Source organism: Dendrobates tinctorius, unplaced genomic scaffold (assembly GCF_039654945.1).
Source record: "Dendrobates tinctorius isolate UK_male_01 unplaced genomic scaffold, ASM3965494v1 ptg000160l, whole genome shotgun sequence".
Classification (NCBI taxonomy): domain Eukaryota; kingdom Metazoa; phylum Chordata; class Amphibia; order Anura; family Dendrobatidae; genus Dendrobates; species Dendrobates tinctorius.
This window is the reverse complement of record NW_027361827.1, coordinates 23282057-23295792: the sequence shown is the minus strand read 5'-3', so window position 1 is coordinate 23295792 and position 13736 is coordinate 23282057. Positions and strand designations below refer to the sequence as shown.

At 39.6% G+C, this 13736-nt stretch overlaps 1 protein-coding gene across 1 annotated transcript in view; it reads left to right on the top strand.

Annotated features, from left to right (window-relative positions):
- ANP32B (acidic nuclear phosphoprotein 32 family member B) overlaps positions 1–13736 on the top strand; it is a 93820-nt gene that overhangs the window by 44181 nt on the left and 35903 nt on the right. The gene's annotated exons all lie outside the window — the stretch shown is intronic.

Sequence of the window (13736 nt, the reverse complement as noted above, 5' to 3'; positions counted from 1 at the left end):
TAAATTGTTTTGCGATATGTAGCAGTGGGAGGGTTTGTTTTTTGCGCCCTGATTTTTTTTTTTTTTTTTTATTGACATCATATTAGGTTTGATATGTGTTTTGGATTTCTGCTTGTAACATTTTTCTTGTGTGTTGTAGCGGCTGCAAAAACCCACAATTCTGTCGTTTTTACTTTATTTCTCATTACACCATTTACCAATCGGATTAATTTATTTTATGTTCTGACAGATCGGCCTTTGACGAACGTACCAATACCAACTGTGTATTATTTTTTATTTTTAATGAGGAAGAGAGAGGTGATTTGAAATATATACACAGTGAAGGAAATAATGATTTGATCCCTTGCTGTTTTTGTAAGTTTGCCCACTGACAAAGAAATGAACAGTCCGTAATTTTATGGGTAGGTTAATTTTAACATTGAGAGATAGAATATCAAAAATAAAATCCAGAAAATCGCATTGTATAAATTATATGAATTTGTGTGCATTTTGCAGTGAGAAATAAGTATTTGATTCCTCTTGCAAACAACTTAATTCTTGGTGGCAAAACCCTTGCTGGCAAGCACAGCAGTCAGACTTTTTTTGTAGTTGATGATGAGGTTTGCGTATATGTCGGGAGGAATTTTGGTCCACTGTTCTTTGCAGATCATCTTTAAATCATTAAGATTTTGAGGCTGTCGCTTAGCAACTCAGAGCTTCAACTCCCTCTATAAGTTTTCTATGGGATTAAGGTCTGGAGACTGGCTGGCTAGGCCACTCCATGACCTTAATGTACTTATTTTCGGGCCACTCCTTTGTTTAGTCATTGTCTTGCTGGAAGAGCCAGTCACAACCCATTTTTAATGTCCTGGCGGAGGGAAGAAGGTTGTCACTCAGGATTTTACAGTACATGGCTTCATCCATTCTCACATTGATGTGGTGAAGTAGTCCTGTGCCTTTAGCAGAGAAACACCCCCAAAACATGTTTCCACCTCAATGCTTGACAGTGGGGATGGTGTTCTTAATTTCTCTTCCTCCAAAGACGGCAAGTTGAGTTAATGCCAAAGAGCTGAATTTTTTTTTTTCTCGCTTGACCACAGCACCCCCTCTACCAATCACTCACAGAATCATCCAGGCAGGTGTTCATTGGAAAACTTCAGACGGGCCTGCACATGTGCCTTCTTGAGCAAGGGGACCTTGCAGCATGTGCATACAGTGACAACACATTTTACACCGACCACATGGAGAATAGTACAGTGTAAAGCTTACTCATAGTTACTGGGCATCTGTGGTGTCGCAGACGGGTGGTTCACAGCACTATAGGTAAGCTTTACACTGTACTTTTCTCCATGTGGTCGGTCTAAAATGTATTGTCACAGTATGCACTTGCTCATTAACTCTTATACCTTCGGTCATATAGATTTATTCGTACTATTATTAATACCTGCTGTCTGATTTTGTTCTGCTTCAGCACTCATGTCGACTTGATTACTTCCTCTATTTTTTGATTCCTCATACATGTATCTTGGTTATTTTTGATTCATGTCTTTTTTTTTAAATTTTAATGTGTATTTTGTTCATAAAAATTTACTTTTTTTCATCTACATCTCTATTATCTCTCTATTTGAGCGGTGTTTTAGACACTTTTTATTCTTTTTGATGACATGTCTTTAATGCAGGTAACGAGTTGATTAGGAGCTCTAATTGGTCTGTAGGAGCCAGAACTCTTAATGGTTGGTAGGGGATCAAATACTTATTTCTCACTGCAAAATGCAAATACATTTATATAATTTATACAATGTGATTTTCTGGATTTTATTTTTGGTATTCTATCTCTCAATGTTAAAATTAACCTACCCTTAACCCCTTTACTAACAAGGGTGGTTTGCATGTTAATGACCGGGCCAATTTTACAATTCTGACCACTGTCCCTTTATGAGGTAATAACGCTTCCATGGATCCCGATGATTCTGACACTTTCTCATGACATATTGTACTTCATGTTAGTGGTGTAATTTAATTCATATAACTTGCGTTTATTTGTGAAAAAAACGGATATTTGGCAAAAATTTTGCAACTTTAAATTTTTATGCCCTTAAATCACAGATATGGCACACAAAAAACTTAATGAGTAACATTTCCCACATGTTTACTTTACATCAGCACAATTTTGGAACCAAAATTTTTTTTTGTTAAGTTATAAGGGTTAAAAGTTAACCAGCGATTTCTCATTTTTACAACACCATTTTGTTTTTAGGGACCATATCACATTTGAAGTCACTTTGAGGGGTCTATATGATAGAAAATACCCAAAAGTGACACCATTCTAAAAACTGCACCCCTCAAGGTACTGAAATCCACATTCAAGAAGTTTGTTAATCCTTCAGATGCTTCACAGGATTTTTTTGAATGTTTTTTAAAAAAAAAATGAACATTTAACTTTTTTTCACAAAAAAAAATTACTTCAGGTCCAATTTTTTTATTTTAACCAAGAGTAACAGGAGAAATTGGATGCAAAAGTTATTGTGCAATTTGTCCTGAGTATGCTGATACCTGATATGTGGGGGGGGGGCAATGTTTCGGCGCATGGCAGAGCTTGGAAGGGAAGGAGCGCCGTTTGACTTTTTCAACGCAAAATTGGCTGGAATTGATCGGGCGCCATGTCACGTTTGGAGAGCCCCTGATGTGCCTAAACAGTGGAAACCCCCACAAGTGACCCCATTTTGGAAACTAGACCCCCCAAAGGAACTTATCTAGATGTGTGGTGAGCACTTTGATCCCCAAGTGCTTCACAGAACTTTATAACGTAGAGACATACAAATAAAAGAAATTTTATTTTTTTCCACAAAAATTATATCTTTGCAACCAATTTTTTATTTTCCCAAGGGTAACAGGAGAAATTGGACCCCAAAAGTTGTTGTGCAATTTGTCCTGAGTAGGTTGATACCCCATATGTGGGGGTAAACCACTGTTTGGGCGCTTGGCAGAGTTTGGAAGGGAAGGAGCACAGTTTGACTTTTTCAATGCAGAATTCGCTGGCATTGAGATCAGACGCCATGTTGCGTTTGGAGGAGCTCCTGATGTGCCCAAACAGTGGAAACCCCCCAATTCTAACTCCAACCCTAACCCCAACACAGCCCTAACCCCAACACAGCCCTAACCCTAATTGGGAAAATAGAAATAAATACATTTTTTTAACTTTATTATTTTAACTAAGGGGGTGATAAAGGGGGGTTTGATTTACTATTTTTAGCGGGGTTTTATCTTTGGCAGCTGTCATACGCTAAAAGACGCTTTTATATTGTAAAAATAGTTTTTGCATCACCACATTTTGAGAGCTATAATTTTTCCATATTTTGACCAACAGAGTCATGTGAGGACTTATTTTTTGATGGACGTTGACGTTTTTATTGGTACCGTTTTCGGGCACGTGACATTTTTTGATCGCTTTTTATACCGATTTTTGGGACGCAGAATGAACAAGAACCAGCATTTCATTAATTTCTTTTGGGGTGCGTTTACACCGTTCTGCGTGTGGCAAAACTGCTAAAAGCCCTTTTATTCTTCGGGTCAGTACGATTACAGCGATACCTCATTTATATCTTTTTTTATGTTTTAGCACTTTTATACAATAAAAACAATTGTATGTAAAAAATAATTATTTTTGCATCGCTTTATTCTGCGAGCTATAACTTTTTTCGCCGATGACACTGTGTGGCGGCTCGTTTTTTGTGGGACAAGATGACGTTTTCAGCGGTACCATGGTTTTTCATATCCGTCTTATTGATCGCGCGTTATTGCACTTTTTGTTCGGCGGTATGATGATAAAGCATTGTTTGTTTGTTTTTTAAGGCGTTCATTAAAGGGGTTAACTAGTTGGATGGTTTTATAGGGCGGGTCGTTACCGACGCCGCGATACTAAATATGTGTACTTTTATTATTTTTTTTTTATTTAGAAAAAAAAGAATTTATTAGGGAATATTTTCTTTTTTTAAAATTATTTTTACAAGTGTTTTTTTTTTTTTTTTTACTTTATTTTATTGTCTAAGGGCTTTGCACAGCACTCTGTCAGATCAGCGATCTGACAAACGCTTCAGAGGCTCTCAGTGCCTGCTCTCGGCAGGCACTGAGGAAGCCGCCTCCCTGCAGGACCCCGAAGGCGCTGCGGCCATATTGGATCCAGGGGCCTGCAGGGAGGAGACCTTCGGAGCAGCGTGAGCACATTGCGCTGTTCTGAGGGTCCAGGGAAGCACGCAGGGAGCCCCCTCCCTGCGCGATTCTTCCCTCTGCCTCCGGTACACTGTGATCATGTTTGATCAAAGTGTGCCAGGTGTTAATGTGCAGGGGGCGGTCCGTGACTGCCCCTGGCACATAGTGTCGGGTGTCAGCTGTGATAATCAACTGACACCCTGCCGCGATCAGCGGCACTCCCCAGGTGATCGCGTTGGACGTACTATTCCGTCCTTGGGAATAGTACGTCCAATGTAGGTAAGAGGTTAAAACCTTAAAATTATAGACTGTACCTGTCTTTGTCAGTGAGCAAACTTACAAAATCAGCAAGGGATTAAATAATTCCTTCACTGTATATATAATTTTCTTTTGTTTCATATTTTTTAAAGCCTTTTTTTTTTTAAAATACTTTTCACTGTATCGTTTAGTCCGTTTAGGGGACTGTGATCATCTGATCGCTTATGCTATATAAACCAATACCTCAGCATTGCTGCATATTGCCTGTCTCAGTGTATATCGGACACCACTGGGATGGTATCCGAGTGCAGTCCGATGTTTCACGCACACAAAGTGAAGTGGGAATCGGTCAGCTCACTAACTTGGATTCTCCAAGTGCACGGAGCTACATCCTGATCACACGTATAACATATAAGAAAAAAAGAGTTTTAGCATTTATGAAATGAAGTATTTTTGAATTTTACTCTGGAGCTGGAAGACATTTTTTTCTTTCATATGCACATATAGACTTGTATGAGTCAATCGCAGCATGCTTCCATTGTTTTTTCATGCCACATCGCAGAGCTGCACTTCCCCATAGTATAACATTGGGCCGAGTGCTGTCTGATTATACTCTCATGTGAGCGAAGCCTAAATACACTGGACTCCTAAATTACAGGTGCTTCTCACAAAATTAGAATATAATCAAAAAGTTATATTATTTCAGTCCTTCAATGCAAAAAATGAAACTCCTATATTGAGTCATTACAAGCAGTGATGTATTTCAAGTGGTTATTTCTGTTAATGTTGATGATTATGGCTTACAGCCAATGAAAACCCAAAAGTCATTATCTCAGTAAATTAGAATAATTAACAAAAAACACCTGCAAAGACTTCCTAAGGGTTTAAAAATGTCCCTTAGACTGTTTCAGTAGGCTCCACAATCATGGGGAAGACTGCTGTCTTGACAGATGTCCAGACGGCAGTCATTGACACACTCCACAAGGAGGGTAAGCCACAAAAGGTCATTGCGGCGTGGAATGGAGGCTTTAAATAGATCACTCTGTTTGTAATGACTCTATACAGGGTGGTCCAAAAGTAGGTGGACAGTATGTGTAATAGGGTTATGAAGTGGGAGATTTATCAAACATGGTGTAAAGTGAAACTGACTCAGTTGCCCTTAGCAACCAGTCAGATTCCACTTTTCATTCTTCAGACTCTTTGGAAAATGAAAGGTGGAATCTGGTTGCTAAGGGCAACTGAGCCAGTTTCACAGATCCAGTTTTTACAGATAAATCTCCCCCAAATCTGTTTTCTTTTCAGATAATTCAAATAACCCATAATGGCAAATAATTTAAATACAGATTAAAAAAAATGGATTTTAAAAGAGTATTGGAAATCTCAAAATGCTGAAACAGAGCAAATTGGGTTGAAACATTTGGTACTCAAGCCCCAAAGAGACAAACCACTGAGCCACCATTCTGCATGATTCACCTTAAGGGCGCACTAGACAATACACATATACATATATACAATGGTCAGATGTGCAAATACAGATAGTGGTATGAAAAAAGATAAGCAGAGTATATGTCAATTACTGGATGATTTTATATCATGGGTGCGCTGGACCGCAAGGGGGCATAGGCTGCCAGCTGGCTCCTAGGTCCTTCATAGCACGTTACTCGATGTACGTTACACAGCACCATTGTCGAAGTGGACCGCATGCATAACAAAGTGACCACATGGCTTTATACCAGCCTTTATCCCCTTTGGGTCACTGCCCTCTGAACTGAACCTAAATCCCCTCACCTTGCCTCTGCAGTTAAAAACTCCAAAACCTATGAAAAATCATAACTCCTTTTCTGGACTCTGTTATGGTTTGGACCCTGTTACTCGTGGGGACCAAACAAGCCTTCGCTACGTGGCTTCTACTAAAATGTTCTATGCATCTTCATACCCCTGAATGCTAGAACAGATCGAGACCCAGGCGGTTGTTTCCAATGTTCTGGGGATCTCTGAAATATACACGATGTACGGCTAGCACGTATAGTATCTCCATAGCTCCTTATGGAATCATGTTTGTAGAATGTTCCTTGTTAGCTTCATGAATATATTACAAGCCAGCCTTTGTCCTGCTCTGAGCTGCTCAAGGTGTGAGATCTGTCACTCTCAGCCTTTGAGGCTTGCCCCCCTGCTGCTAGATACACACTGAAGAGGGTCTAGGTGTTTTCTTGTAGCTGCACACTGAGATTTTATAGGATACAAAGAATTGGCATGAAATTATATCTCCAATATGCTTTACACTATTATTATTGGAAATCACCTATGCTTTGCTTGTTGTGAGTTTGTAACACTTGTTTCCCTTATGATTCACCAATATTCACCTTTGATACTTTGTACAGGGATGACATTTAGCATACTTCACATACTAGAGTACAGTGATATGTAACAAGGGTTTTTTGATGCCCTCTAGTGTCTGAAAATAATGTGTGCACATCTAAAAGTGTACTTTCAGTCATATGGAACATATGATACAAATGGGTGAAAAGAATGTTTCCAAGGATACTTAAAATTAGAATTTTTATGCAGAGCATTTGTACTGCCAGAAATTGCATGACTTAAAAAGTCATATGCACAATATTGCACAAATATGTAGACCATTTTTTATTGCAGTGCAAAAAGGTGAAAATCTAAATGATTAAAAAGGGAAATACCAGAACAGATAGCAGGCGCTGTCATCTGAATATCTTTAATGCCCATATCTTCCTATTGTGGCCAAGTATAGAAAAAATGACGTCATCTATGATGAACGACAACGTCTGCAATCAGTTTCTCCACATATCCTGGATTTCACATCGGACCTCTTTGCTATTTGTTTATTAGGCTGTGGCAGTGTCAAGTGATTTCTTGTCTTAAATCAAGAAACATTCTAGCTGTGTACAAATTTATCAATTGATACTTGTCCATAACTACGATTTACACTTGAAAGCACTCTTTTTACAAATTTATTAATTAATTATTTCCAACAGCTTTACTAAAAAGGAATCATCTTGTATTTGATAAAATGCTCACCAACTGCCCTCTCAAAGTTCATTGATGCAAAAGCGTTGTTGATAAATTGGGCCATAGTGTTCAGTCTACTTTTATTAGAAAACCGGTATCCATGGCCTTATTTGTGGTTCACACTGTCCTAGGCTCTTTAAAGGGAATCTGCACTTGAAAAAACATTTATTAACCTGCAAATATGGGGTATATCTGCAGGGTAATAGCCCAACATTCGCATTTAGCGCTCCACTGCTGGGAGGAAATGATATTAATTCAGTCAAAGCTCTTTGTATAGAGAGCAACAGCTGTAATCTCGCCTGCTGCTGGATGATCACTTGCTCATCATTAGGGCTGGCTGTCAGTCAGTGCCAGGGGTGCCGCTGTATTTGCTCAGTGCGGAGGCTGAAACTGCACGTGCCACTCCTATGACTGAATGCCAAATGCTTCCAGTAGGAATAAAGTTAATTTCCTTCTGGCACCAGGGCTCTAAGTGCGGGCGCTAGGTAGGTTCATAGCGCTATTAAACCCCATATCTGCAGGTTAATAAGTGTTGTTTTCATTTGGCAGATTTCCTTTACGTTGTCATGCTTCATATTGGTAAGTCAGCCCATAAGTGCCCATATCCTTTAGATAGTTGCTAAGGCCCTCATACACATTAGACTACTATAGTCCGATATCAACAGGTTCGGCCATCAGTCTTATGTAGGTGGGGGCCCCTAATAGATTATTGTTTAGGGGAGAAAAGGATCTGCAGTTCCTTTTGTTTTCAGGCAGTAACTCTCTCATGAACATCACAATAGGCTCAGCAGAGTGTCTGTTCCTGTGTATGGAAGAGTTGGATGAGATGGCTGTCGAACGATGGCCAACAGCTATCTAAAATGTATGGGAGTTTTATTCTAACACGTTTGACTGAAATACTTAGCTTAGTTTAGATGGCTGTATTTCACTCTTATGTTGCTGTGTGTGTAATTGACAGCACATTGACCATAGAATCGTAGAGTTGGAAGGGACCTCCTGGGCCATCTGGTCCAACCCCCTGCTCAAAGCAGGATTCGCTAAATCATCCCAGACAGATGTCTGTCCAGCCTCTGTTTGAAGACTTCTATTGAAAGAGAACTCACCACCTCTTGTGGCAGCCTGTTCCACCCACTGATCACTCTAACTGTCAAAAAGTTTTTTCTAATATCTAATCTGTGTCTCCTCCCATTCAGTCTCATCCCATTGCTTCTAGTCTTTCCTTGTTCAAATGAGAATAAAGATGATCCTTCTACAATGTGACAGCCCTTGAGATATTTGTAGATGGCTATTAAGTCTCCTCTCAGTCTTCTCTTCTGCAAGCTAAACATTCCCAAATCCTGCAACCTTTCCTCATAAGACAGGGTTTGCAGACCGGTCACCATTCAGGTCGCTCTTTTCTGAACTTGCTCCAGTTTGTTGATGTCTTTTTTAAAATGTGGCACCCAAAACTGGACACAGTATTCCAGATGAGGTCTGACTAAAGAGGAGTAGAGGGCAATAATGACTCGCGTGATCTAGACTGTATGCTTCTGTTAATACATCCTAGAATTTCATTTGCCTTTTTTGCTGCTGCATCACACTGTTGACTCCTATTCAGTCTGTGATCTATTAGTATACCCAAGTCTTTTTCACATGTGCTGTTGCTTAGCCCTCTTCCTCCCATTCTATATATGCTTTTTTCATTATTATTGCCCAGATGTAGTACTTTGCATTTTTCCCTGTTAAAAACCATTCTGTTAGTTGCTGCCGACTGCTCCTGTTTATGCATATCTTTTTGAATCCCCTCTCTCTCTCTCTTCTCTAGTATTAGCTCTCCCTCCTAGCTTTGTGTCATCAGCAAATTTAATCAGTTTACCCTCAATTCCTTCATCTAAATCATTGATAAAGATGTTGAACAATACAGGGCCCACGACAGAGCCCTGTGGTACCCCACTTGAGACGTTCTTCCAACTGGATGTGCAGTCATTTACGACCACTCTTTGGGTCCAATCACTAAGCCAGTTATGAATCCACCTAACAGTTGCCTTGTCCATTCCATACTTAGCCATTTTTTCAATAAGGATTGTGTGAGATACTTTGTCAAATGCTTTGCTGAAGTCAAGATATACTATATCTACAGCATTTCCCTGATCCACCCACTCTGTGATTCTGTCATAGAAGGAAATTAAGTTAGTCTGACATGACTTATTAGTTACAAACCCATGCTGACTCCGTTTAATCACTTCATTCTTATCCAGGTACTTACATACATGTTGTTTAATAATTTGTTCAAAGATCTTTCCTGGTATAGAAGTCAGACTCACTTGCCTATAGTTGCCTGGGTCCACCTCCTTCCCCTTTTTGAAGATGAGAACAACATTTGCTCTTCTCCAGTCTTCTGGGACTTCTCCTGTTCTCCAAGAATTTTCAAAGATTGTGGAGAGGGGTTCAGAAATTTCTGCTATCTCCTTCAGTACTCTGGGCTGTAATTCATCTGGACCTGGAGACTTGAATTCATTTAGGTTAGCTAAGTGTTTCCTCACTATCTTTCTGTTTATAGATATCCTTGATTCTTCTATTCCCTTAATAGGACAGTGAAGAACAGTTGATGTTACATTTCCTTTCTGAGCCATGCAATAATCCATTGTAAAGTCCTGATAAATTAAGAATCACTACATCTACATTACTACAGAATCAAAAGCACCATCAGTACATGAATACATCACTACTATTACTAAATGAATACAGCAACAAAACCACTATCAATACAGGAAGACAGCATGGGAACCGTTATCAATGTATAAGTACAGAACCAAGCTTAAAACAGTGAATAATTGCAATTTCAGGTCAGCCCTCGGCATATACAATTGTATCACATGAACCTGTATCTCCCAGTTCTTAACAATGGTAAGGAGATGATGAGAGTTATTACCAGTGATGTTCAGACTGCTGCCCATACAGGACCAACAATACTGATTTAAATAAAGGCAGTAGCACTGTTAATCATTTAAAGAGTAACTTTTGGGAGAGAGTTTATATTTTAGCTCCCTTTAATTTTGGGAAGATAAGTTGCAGGTCTGGGTCCTGAGACCCCCACTAATTGCTTAAAAGACAACAGTGCAGCTCAGGATACAGGGCCGCAAAGAAAACCTGACTTTCTGTTTTATTTGAATTATGCTGTGAGTGCGCTCCTGTCTCCTGAACTGGACACTTTTAAGAGGTCATTTAAGCAATTAGTGGGAATCTTATGACCCATTCCTCCACCTATTTGCTCAGAGATACAGGGCCTTAAAAGGTACCTGTCAATCCTTCACCCCCCCCCTTGTTTTCGTCACGGAGGTGCGGCGCTGGTTCAGTCACAGTATACAGAGCGGCTGCTGTAACCTTGCCTCTGGTTCTGATAGCCAGCCCTAATGCCGGAGGAGCCAGTTACAGCCGCAGCTCTGTATTCTCAGAGCCGTGAAAGTACTGGCACCGCCCCCATGACTGAAACCACCCTGACTGGCACTGGCTTTGCTTTAGGGACGCCCCCGTGACAAACAAGAACACTGCAGGGGGAAATAAAGTTAATTTTCTCCCTGCAGCGTTTGGCTACATGTAGGCACCGACCAACATAACGCTATTTACCTGCAGATTTACCCCATATCTACAGGTTGATAGCATTTTTATTTTTTGGTGACAGAGATTCCCTTTACACGTTTGAAAAAAAAAAAAAATCCCAGAGGTTACTTTTCTCTTTTTTAAAGTAAGTTTGCAATGGCTGATAATTAGGAACCGATTATCAGTCTATCAAATAAGTTGTCAATCAGTAGATGTAAGAGCAAACCCGCCGTTTGTTAAGTTATTTTTAGCCTTGCTATAAATTTAATTTTTCTCGATAGCAGATGTTCCTGTTAAAATGGGATATGCTGGAGAGGACAATGTGCATAGAGAAATCGTGTTATATTAATTGTTCTGTGCACAGTATAGTTTGGTCAGGAGGTATTATAGTCTATTAAATGACTGCCGCTCGGCTTGATATAGTCCAGTTGTCCCCAATCTTGATCTTGAGAGCTACATTCAGCTTTGAGAAAGGGTTGTGACCCACATAGTGATATGTAAGCCACATCCATCTCCTGCTCACCTCTCCGTAGCGACACACAGAGCCCCATTACCAATATAGCAATAGCCAAAGCATTTCAACAGAAATCACAACAAGTCAATATGCCAAGATCCAGAGGTTCCCACAATACCTCCATTCAATATGCGCGCATCAATCACTTGCACCACACTGTTATGGTAGCCCCCATAGCCACAGCTTGAAGAATCTCCTCTGACAGATACCATCATCTGGTTTCCAGCTTACCATACTTAAATTATCTCCAAACTCCTAAGACCAGTATATGGGCATCCAGATCTGCTCTTCCGTGCAGGGTTACTCACAAAATTCACCATCTGGAGACCTTCTCTTCATAGTTGTTTGCTAGATCTGGAGCTAAGCCACCAACCTGACAGGCAGCCGTGAGCCTCATGTCATGGGCCTGCGAGCTACATGGGGCTCTCGAGTAACAGGTTTGGGACCCCTGATATAGCCAATCAGTGGTTGCTTAAAAGTTTTATGGTTGTCCAGTGTAGATCCAGCTACCTTATATTGTTGACAACAGCTCTGATTGGAGTCGTTCTCATTCCTTTCTCTTTCATCTAGTTCTGAGTTTTAAAAGTGGCCCCCCTCCCACTGCAGGAAACGCCAGCTTTGTTATTTGGCCTTTCAGAGGGGAGGGAAAATTAAAATAAAAAAGCATTTTTCATGTTGGCACTTTCCCCCACAAACTATCACCTGTGCACCGAACTGCTGGTGCTTACTGGCAAATACGGCCCTTAAGGTTTACTAAGCAGTATTTTTATTCTGCTATTACCATGGATATTTTGATACAGTCATCATGGATCTGCGTTTTAAAGAATATAAACTGTTTTCAGGGCAAAATGAATTGGTGTTCAAATTTGGAAACAATTTTTTTTTTTTTCGTAGAGAAGTGTGATCTTTCTCACCTTTGCATATTCTAAAGTTATAATTGTCACACTGTTGATGGGGGAACTGTTATGGTAGCTGGCAATAACTTTATGCACTGATTTACAGTGCTGTTATTTAAAGAGTAACATTTTTTTTCCCAGAGTTCAATAATACATTAGAAAATGAGAAATGTTGTAATATATCTTATAAGAAAAGTCTACTTCTTTCATTTCCCGAACTGATCCTTCACTCTTAATTCATGGCTAAAATATATCTTCGCTGAATACTTATTTTGCCCATGAACCGAGAGTGAAAGATCAGTGAAGAGGAGAAATATATTCCAATGTTTGTTATCTTCATATGCATGTTACAGGTATAAAATAAAACTGAAAACAATAGTTACTCTTTAATAACTTGTTTACACTGGAATTTCTGACCCTAATGAGCACCAACTATATACAGTCGAGTGGCACTTGTTTCTATCAGGGCTGTGGAGTCGGAGTCGTGGAGTCGGAGTCGGTGCTCATTTTGGTGGAGTTGGAGTCGGTATAAAATGGACCGACTCCGACTCCTAAAATATATAATAAATTGGGTACAGTAATTCAATGCAGGATGTGCTGAATATTTTTTCATAGGAATTTGGGAAAGTTATGAAATGTCCTATAAATGGCTGTTATATTCCTGATCTAAGGCTACATTCACACACAGCGTTTTTCCTGTGTTTTTTGAGGATACGTTTTTCAGCTGCAAAAGCAGATCATCTTTTTAAAAAACTGCATCACCTGAAAGGTTTTTGAGCTCATAGATAATGTTTTCAATAGCAAAAGCAGATTAGAAATCTGCTCTATCTATCCATTTATCCATATCTGTCTATCCATATCGTATCTGTACCAAAAAGAATGAAAACCGGGTAGTACACCAATATATATTCTGTTCTATCTAAATATCTTGATTATTGGATCATAAAAATGATTAAATGTCTGAGGTTCACATTGTACTACAATAAATTTTTCACTTAAATATAAGCAATATGTGTGGGAGTCGGAGTCGTGGAGTCGGAGTTGGAGTCGGTGTAAGGGAAATTGAGGAGTCGGAGTCGCAGGTTTGGCTTACCGACTCCACAGCCCTGGTTTCTATAGATACATATAATTGCTGCACAACACTGTGTATTGTATACAGCCAGTGTTTGTATATCCGTTTATGCACGATGCTTCATGATGTAGATTATAAAGAGAGGGCAGCACCACTGACAAATATCCATTTCTTGACGAATCCTATA